Source organism: Bubalus bubalis, chromosome 23, assembly GCF_019923935.1.
Source record: "Bubalus bubalis isolate 160015118507 breed Murrah chromosome 23, NDDB_SH_1, whole genome shotgun sequence".
NCBI lineage: Eukaryota > Metazoa > Chordata > Mammalia > Artiodactyla > Bovidae > Bubalus > Bubalus bubalis.
In genome coordinates, this window is record NC_059179.1 from 15,437,147 (window position 1) to 15,445,617 (window position 8,471).

Consider the following 8,471-nt stretch of genomic DNA (forward strand, 5'->3'; position numbering starts at 1 on the left):
GTGAGTGGGAGGGGGCTGCCTCTCCTTGACTCCCACCCCTAGGTCAAGCAGAATGGCTGGCCTGTGCTGCCTCTGCACACAGGAAGTCACCCTCCTCCAACATATTGGCTTGAGGCCTCCCCCTCCACCTAGAAATCTGGATCTCCTTTGGGCAGTTTTCTATAAAGTCTGCAATAATCTCATATAAAAAAAAAAAAAAAAAAAAAGGGCAGCAGCAGCCCTTAAATATAGAGAGAAACATCGAGCATTGTGTGTGTTGGGTCAGTTACCAAGTATCACTCACAGTTATTGTTAGTTGAGATGAGTAATGGGTCAGATCAGTAAATGAAATTTTAAAAAATATTTATTGATTTATTTGGCTGCACCGAGTCACCGTTGCAACAGCATGGGAGATCTTCAATCTTCACTGTGGCGTGCAGAATCTTTAGGTGTGGCATGCAAACTCTTAGTTGCCGTATGTAGGATCTAGTTCCCTGACCAGACCCCCTGCATTGGCAGCACAGAGTCTTAGCCACTGGACCACCAGGGAAGTCCCAAAGGAAATTATTTTGATGACACTTTGTTAGTCTAACTAGGCAAAACTGTTGCTGTCAAGTCCTGGCTCTAAACCTAAAGAAAATTCTGCCTCCTTCTACTCAATTTCTTCCTCTCCCCAAGTCCTCTCAACAGAATCCTATTTTGGGGACTCTTTTCAAGCAGAACTGGAGGAGAATAACACAGAAACTGACAGATTAGGCTGAAGGAGCGTGTCCAAATTTGTGTTTTGGAAGAGACCCAGAAGCAGCTGTGTTAAGGGCAGTGGGTGGGGGAGGACATGGGAAATCTATGAAGTGTTTCTGTCGGTTACAGCCCTTTTGTGACATTAAAAAACAATGTTGCTTGACTGTATTCACTTGAAACAAGTCTTCTTTGAGAATGGGCCCTATGAATCATAGTTTCCATAGAATTACAGGAGAAACTGACATAATTTGGCCTCATCCTTTGAACAAGCATTTGCATAATCAGAGTAGGTTATCCTAAATCTGATGAGGAATGTGGAAAACAATCCAACTCACAGGATCTCAAGTTACCCCCAAATAAAGCAAATGGGAAGCCAAATACTTATCAAAACCCTGATGTTTCTGATCTCTTCTATGTTATCACACCTAAAGCTTTCTAGAGTCATCTTTGCAGCTTTAAAGCTGTTGGAGACATTTCCACGCCATCTCTCTTGGAAAGTTTCTTCTTCCGGGGCCTTTGGCTTTGACATCTCCTGGCTGGGCTCTGGCTGCCCTTTAAAACCTGGCTGGCCAGGCTGTGGTTTTCTCTTTTGATGTCTCCCCCATAGGACAGGACAGGAAATTCCTTTTTCCATCCTAAATGGACACTTCTAGTTTGCAGAATTGGAGTCATTTAAAGAAGAAAACAGTTGTTAACCGTAATTACAGCCACAAGATCCAAAGGCATGTAGTTAACCAAGTGTTAAAAGTAGATTTAGGTTTTACACCTAAATAAAGCATGGGATGGGGAGTGGCTTTTCCTACTAAAGAAGGAAAACAGAAAGAATAGGTAACATCAGCTAGAGAAAGTCTCCTGGTTACAGATAGAAAAAAAAAAATGATATCAGAGATGCTGGGGTTCTTTCTTCCACCATCTCCCTGTCTGTCTGTTTTTCTTCATGGAAGGAGGATTAGGGCAGAGATAACCAGGAAGAGATGGAATTCACTGGGGAAATTATCTCAGAAGCAGGCTATGGAAGAGAGCACCACAGAAACAGCTCCCTGTGTAACCATGGTGATGAGCTGAGGCAGGAAGGGGTGGGGAGAGATGGAGCCAAGATCCAATGTAGACAGAGGGCAGGAGGGTATGCGGGGTGGGGGGACACTTAGGTCACAGGGGAGAATGACAGGAACTATGAGTCTTTTCAGCTAAATTCAGGTTTTTAAAAGAAAGAATTTATTTATGACTGTAATCCATTGAGAAGGCAGGATGAATATTATATCATGGGTTCTTTTTACATTTGGAAAGGCTTTTAAATGTTTCTTTGGATGTTAGCTATTGCAACAAAGCAAGATGAGTAGTAAATGGTGAAAAGTTGTAGCTAAGTGGCGGGAGGTGGGTGTCAGGAGGGTTGAAGAGGAATGCAGACAAACTCAGAGTGACCTACAAGCCCAGAGACCATATGTCATCTTGCCTGAGCACAGCACCCGTCTGCCTCCTAGAGGCTGGAGATCAGCTCCCTGAGGCTGAAACAGCAAAACCAAAGCCATCAGTGCAGGATGGCCAGGTTTAGGGAAAAAACCAAAACAAAACAGAATGCCCAGTTAATTTTGTAAGGAGATCAAACCAGTGAATTCTAAAGGAAATCAACCCTGAAGATTCACTGGAAGGACTGAAGCTGATGCCGAAGCTGAAGCTTCAATACCTATGACCACCTAATTCGAAGAGCTGACTCATTGGAAAAGACCCTGAAGCTGGGAAAGAATGAGGGTAAAAGCAGAAGAGGGCAGCAGAAGATAAGATGATTAGATAGCATCACCAACTCAGTGGACATGGATTTGAGCAAACGCTGGGAGATAGTGAAGGACAGGGAAGCCTGACATGCTGCAGTCCATGGGGTCACAAAGAACTGGACACGACTTAGCGACTGAACAACAACAGTTAATTTTGAATGTCAGATAAAGGGCAAATGATATTTTAGTATTTTTGACAACCCTAATAAGGGTAGCACCCACTGATTAAATATCTCTTCTTGATCTCTCATCCTTATATATTTATAGAAGAAAGGAGGAGAGGAAGGAAGGGTAGAAGGAAGGGAGAGAAATTATGAGCCCCAAATGGTTAGTTTTTAAATACCTATCCACACTCCATCCCTTCTTGTGCCTCTGCCTTTTCAGTATCACAGGATATTCCTTAACCATTCCCCACAATATGTCTTCAAAAAATCAAATCAGAACAAAACCAACATACAATCAAACCAAACCTCTCCAGTTTCTACAACCTCAAATTGTCTTTGGGCGCTAACAGTGTATTTCAACATGCCTTCCAGCCTCCCTCGTGAGCCTCTGCACTGACTTCACTTCTTAACTTTCTTGCAGCTGCCATAGCTGCACTTATCAGTTGACTCCACCTCTGAGCTCCCTGACTGAACTTCTCTCAGGGCTTTTAGGGCACAGTTCTTAAGGTGTCTGCTAATTAAGTGACAGGTGTCAATACGTCCTGTCACAGTAACATTTCAAAGGGGTGTTTCATAAAACAGATCAATGTCTGTGGTTCAAGACATGGTGAGTGGTCATGATGCTCTTTGATGGATTTTTTCACACATCCCATCTCAGCTCTCAGCTTCCATACCCTGTTGCCAGCCCTAAACTAACACCACCATAGAAAACACCAGAAACAAGACAAGAAATTGGCTCACAAATCATCTTACAACTTCAGCCAGATCATGCCACTCTGTTTAAAACCCTCCATTGCTGTCTCATTACACTGAGAATAAAATAGAAAATGTTCACGGTGGGCTGTAAATTCTGTAGGACTTTCCTCCGCCCACACATCTCACTCTATTCCAAGCCCCCTGCCAGCCAGTCACATGGAAACATTTGCTGTTCCTGGAAAATGCCAGGTCTTTCCCTGTCCTGGGATCTTGCATTTTCTTTCCCTTTTGCCTTGAATGCTTCCCCCTGCCCAGCTCTTTCATGTGGTAAGTCATTCTGATCCTTTAGGATGCCCTTTTGGCGTGCTAAGAATATTCTGTGTATGTCTCCAGATTTGTATGCTTTGCTGTATGGACATCAGGCCTCAGCAAAACGTAAAATATAAAATGGACCACCTAGAATAGTTCACTTCCACAACATGCTCTTTATTTACTTATCAATGATCACAATCTGATATTCATGTTGATGTGTTTGTTTAATGTCTGTCTTCCCCATAGATCAGGCGTTGGCTAAATGATGGCCCACGACCAAATCCAGTCACCATCTGTTTTTGTAAATTAAGTTTTATTGGCACCCAGCCACTCCCATTCCTTTCACGTCATCTACGATGGCTTTCGCATTACAGGGGCAGAGCTGAGTAGTCCTGACAGAGACTGCATGGCCCCATGAGACCTAAAATGTTTACTATTGGTGCTTTCCCCCTAAAAGTTTGACAACTCCTGCTCTAGACTGTAAATTTCACGAAGGCAAGAACTATATCAGTTTTCTCTATGTGTATTTTCATGGTCCAAACAGTGCCTGCAACAGACTCAACAAATGTCGGCTCCCGCTATGCCTCCTTCCAGCCGACCCCCAGTGCCAGCTCCTAGTTTGCCCTTTTCCTTATTGGAGCCTGGCTCCTGGCCAGTTGTCCACAGGTGGTAGGTTCCTGCCATCTGCCATCCCCTCCTAGTCCTGCCTCCTTGCTCTTTATCTCCAATCTGGTGCTACCTGTGCCCTTAAACTGAAAAGTGATCTGATCATAACAAATAATCCCATAACCTAAAAGCTTCCTCAGCTGTTTGGGACCCATCAGACCATGTTTTGTTATCAACCACTTTGTGGTGTTCCAATCCATTCTCTATAATCACAGAAAGCATGCCTATTTAAAATTTCACTCTTTTATTTTTCACCTTTTGGGGCAACATATTTACTTAGGTCTTTTTCTATTATAAAAATGATCCATCTACATAACATGAAATTTGGAAATATAGAAAATAAAAGGAGAAAAATCACCAAGAGACAACCATTTTTAACACTTTGGTGGCATTTCTTCCCATTCTCCTTTCTATCTTTTTATTTATTTATTTTTTTAGCACACTTGTATGAAACAGCAAAAAATGGCTAAAGGCAATTTCCCCTCTTGTGTTATAACAAGCATTTTTTACATTATACATTCTTTGTAAATTACTATTTTTCAGAAGCTGCACAGAATTATATTGAGTGTATATATTTATGAAATATTTCCCTATTGTTGAGAAATATTTATAATATATCCAGATTTTTATAACCAAAAATAATTATGAACATCTTTTTGCACGAAGCTTTTTCCTTTCTTTTGGATAAATTCCTCAAGTAAATTTCCAGAAGTAGAAATACTGGATCAAAGGACATATATATTTTTTGAGTTCAGATACATGTTGTCCTCATTTTTTAAAAAAGGAGTGAAAATCTCTGGATAAATGTCTCAAAGTAAATGCACTCATGATCCTATTTCCTGTGCTCCAAATCCATAAGAATAAGAGGTAAGAGGTCAAATATATGCTTCTCCCAAAACGTTGATGCAAGAGGAAAGTCTCAGCAGCTCAATACTGGAGTAAAACTTAAAGAACAAGCCACGTGTAAAACCACAGCTGTAGGCAGCTGGAGCCAGGCAAGCGGGACTGGGGCTGAACACCTCCCCAGAAGCCCTAAACACACCTCTGCAATAGGAATCTGAGCTGGGCTTGCCGCCCGAGAACAGTGGGTGATACAGCTCCACCCAGGCATGGAGAATTGTAGTAGAAACATACTACTTCCTCAGGGCCAGTGTCCACAGCAGAGTCCGCTCTGTTCTGTGCCATGTGAACTGTGGCGAGCTGTCACTCCAGAAATGGGGAGCTCTGAGCTGGGTTGAGTCTGGTTAACTCATGAGACCACGGCTGAGGCAGCTAAGAAACAACCCACAGACGAGGGACCTGCGGGAGAAAATCCCCATGCAAAACGCGCATTCCGGGAACGGGTAAGAAACACATTCAGCACAATGAGAGGTAGTCACAGAGGACAGATTTATACTCTGAGGTGACAGAGATACAAGAAGAATCTGAAAAGAACTTTGAAATGAATCTGTCTAAAATCTTCAAAAACAATAAAAGGTAACATTAATAAAATCAGAATAAGGGATTGTGAAACTGGAATAGGTAAGTAATTTAAAAAAACATTAAAAAATTATCCACCCCTCAACTTAAAAATAAAGCCACCCCTTAAAGGAACTGTACTTCACAACATTGACAGAAGAGGGTGATCTTGAACCAAGAATGGCAAATTACTCCAACTCCATAATGAAGCAGTGTAAGCCCACACAAAGTTACTCTAAGGGGTTAAAAATGAGAATAAAAAAATCTCAACTGGAGAAAATTCTTACTAAAAAGACACAAAATTCCAAATGGATTAACATATTTAAACAAGCATTTGGAAATATGAAAAGCCACTTTAAATAAAAAATTCAAATATTTCACACCACAACTAGAAAGAGCCTTCTGTCACAGTGAAGACCCAGGGCAGCCAAAGGAAAAAAAAAATCAAATTCAAGAACAGAAACAGACAAAATGATAGATAGATAGGTAGATAAAGTGATTGAACAATCAGTTGACTGAACTTGGGAAAGAAAAGACAAAATTATGTTAGGAATGAAGGCTAGGTTATAAGTATCCAACAGAGAATAGACTCAAATGAAATTTTAATGAAGAGTATTGAGGAGAGGCAGAAAAATAAACAAGAGAATAGAAATGATATAAAGAAGTAAAAGGATTCAGACAGAAAGTAGTTGACACAGAAGACAAAATTAAGGATACAAGTCTTTGGAACTCCTGAAGAACACCTGCAAAACAATGGAATGCAATTTATATTTAATCCTATCATCCGAAATGGAGATCTCTATCCTGTTCGCATACTGGAAGACTCAATATTGTTAAGATGTTAATTCTCCCCAGACTGAACTACAGACTTCTCTGTGGAAAACCCCCTGAGTCTCCTTTACTCTCATGCAACACTTCTGCCATGGGATGTGCGGGTTTATCCCACACCCACCAGTTTTCCATTACCAGCTGGGTGTCCTACAGTTCAGTTCATTTCAGACACTATGTGCATGGAGTGAGTGTCAGATCCCCTAAGTTAATGTCTCAGTCCCCCATGTGCCCACTTTAGATGTCAATTGCAAGGCTCAGGTTGACCCTGGTACTTCTGACTAAGCAGCAATAAATCAGAGTTCCCACAACCACCTCTGCAGGTTTGCTGGACCACGTGGCAGAACTCAGGGAAACGCTATGGTTGCTATTTTATTATATAATACAGGACATGATAAAGGATACAGATGAACAGCCAGGTAAAGAGAAGCATGGGCAAGGTCTGAAAGCATCCCAAGCATAGGAGCTGGCATAGGGATGTGTTCACTGACCCAGAAGCTCTCTGAATCCTACACTTTGGGGATTTTTATGAGGGCTGTATTGCATATGCATGGTTGATTATTAACTCAATCTCCAGCCCCTCTCCCTAGCATGGTGAGTCCCTACATCTCTCAGGGAATTCTGCCCCATTCCTACACTGTACTAAGATGATAGAGTGCAGAAAATCCCATGTCACACCATCAGCAAACTCTGTGTGTGTGTTTATTCTCATATAATGTTAAGCTTTTAAATGTTTTAAGCATTTTTTTTTTTTTTAATTTGGAAGACCTGATGATTCTATCACGAACAGTTTTCTGGAGATTCTTATGGCCTAGATGAGCTGTTAACTTTGAAGTTGCTATGGGAACTAGTGTTTTTGTTTTTGTTTTTTTTTTTAAATTATTGATATAGAGGAAAGAAAAGCTGTCATGATTATCTCAAGGGAGAACAAATGAAGCACTGGAAAATATGAAAAAAGTGAAAAACCTAAACATAACCAAGTAAAAATAGCCCTCCCACATTTACTCATATTGTATCAATAGAAAGCTCTCAGAAATTCTGCCATTTGGGGAATAAGAGCCTTATTTCTATGGATAAGGTCAACTGGTACTTGTTGGATGGATGAATAAATGCATGAATGAATGGGGAATGGGAGACAAGGTAACCTTGGGATGGTGTTGGGTAAATAGGTCACTCTTTACTGTTCCTATGGATTCTAGGAATTAAAGAGGTTTATCATCCAATGATTAGCCACTGATTCCAGTTTTTCATCAGCTCTGTTTCTTAAAGCTTGAGAAATTTCACTATGAATCTCTCATTCATTTCTCAGAACTCTATTTTCTGGGCTGAGGAAGTTTGAAAGCTAGGCTCCTGTAATGGACACAGGGATGGTGAAGTCACAGGTCCCCATTCAGGGAAGGATTTGCCTGGCTGCTGGGAGTGCTATCCCCAGAGAACCTCCATCTCTCAGCTCCTTCCGGGTCAGCCTTGCCTACAGAGAGCTCCTTTGCCTAAGGTTACACCCTTCCAGGGGCAGCTTATACCCAATGATGGATGGAAGCAGGGCTATGCAGTCCCAGCCATTTCAGCCCAACGTGGGACAACTCAGATGCTTTTGGTTGCCTGTAGTGTTGGTGGAGCCTGTCGGGCCTACGTCTTAGTTCTCCTTCTCTCTCAGCTCCGTCCAGCTTCCTTCTCATCCCTTCCACATGTGTTGATCTCAAGGGTGATTTCTGTAAACATCTGCACACTGAACTTCATCTCAGCGTGTGCCTGTGGAAGACCCAAGCTGCAACAACTCCTACTGCCCCTGCCACCTAGCATGGCCAGATAAAACACGGAATGTCCAGTTAAATGTGAATTTCAGATAAACAAT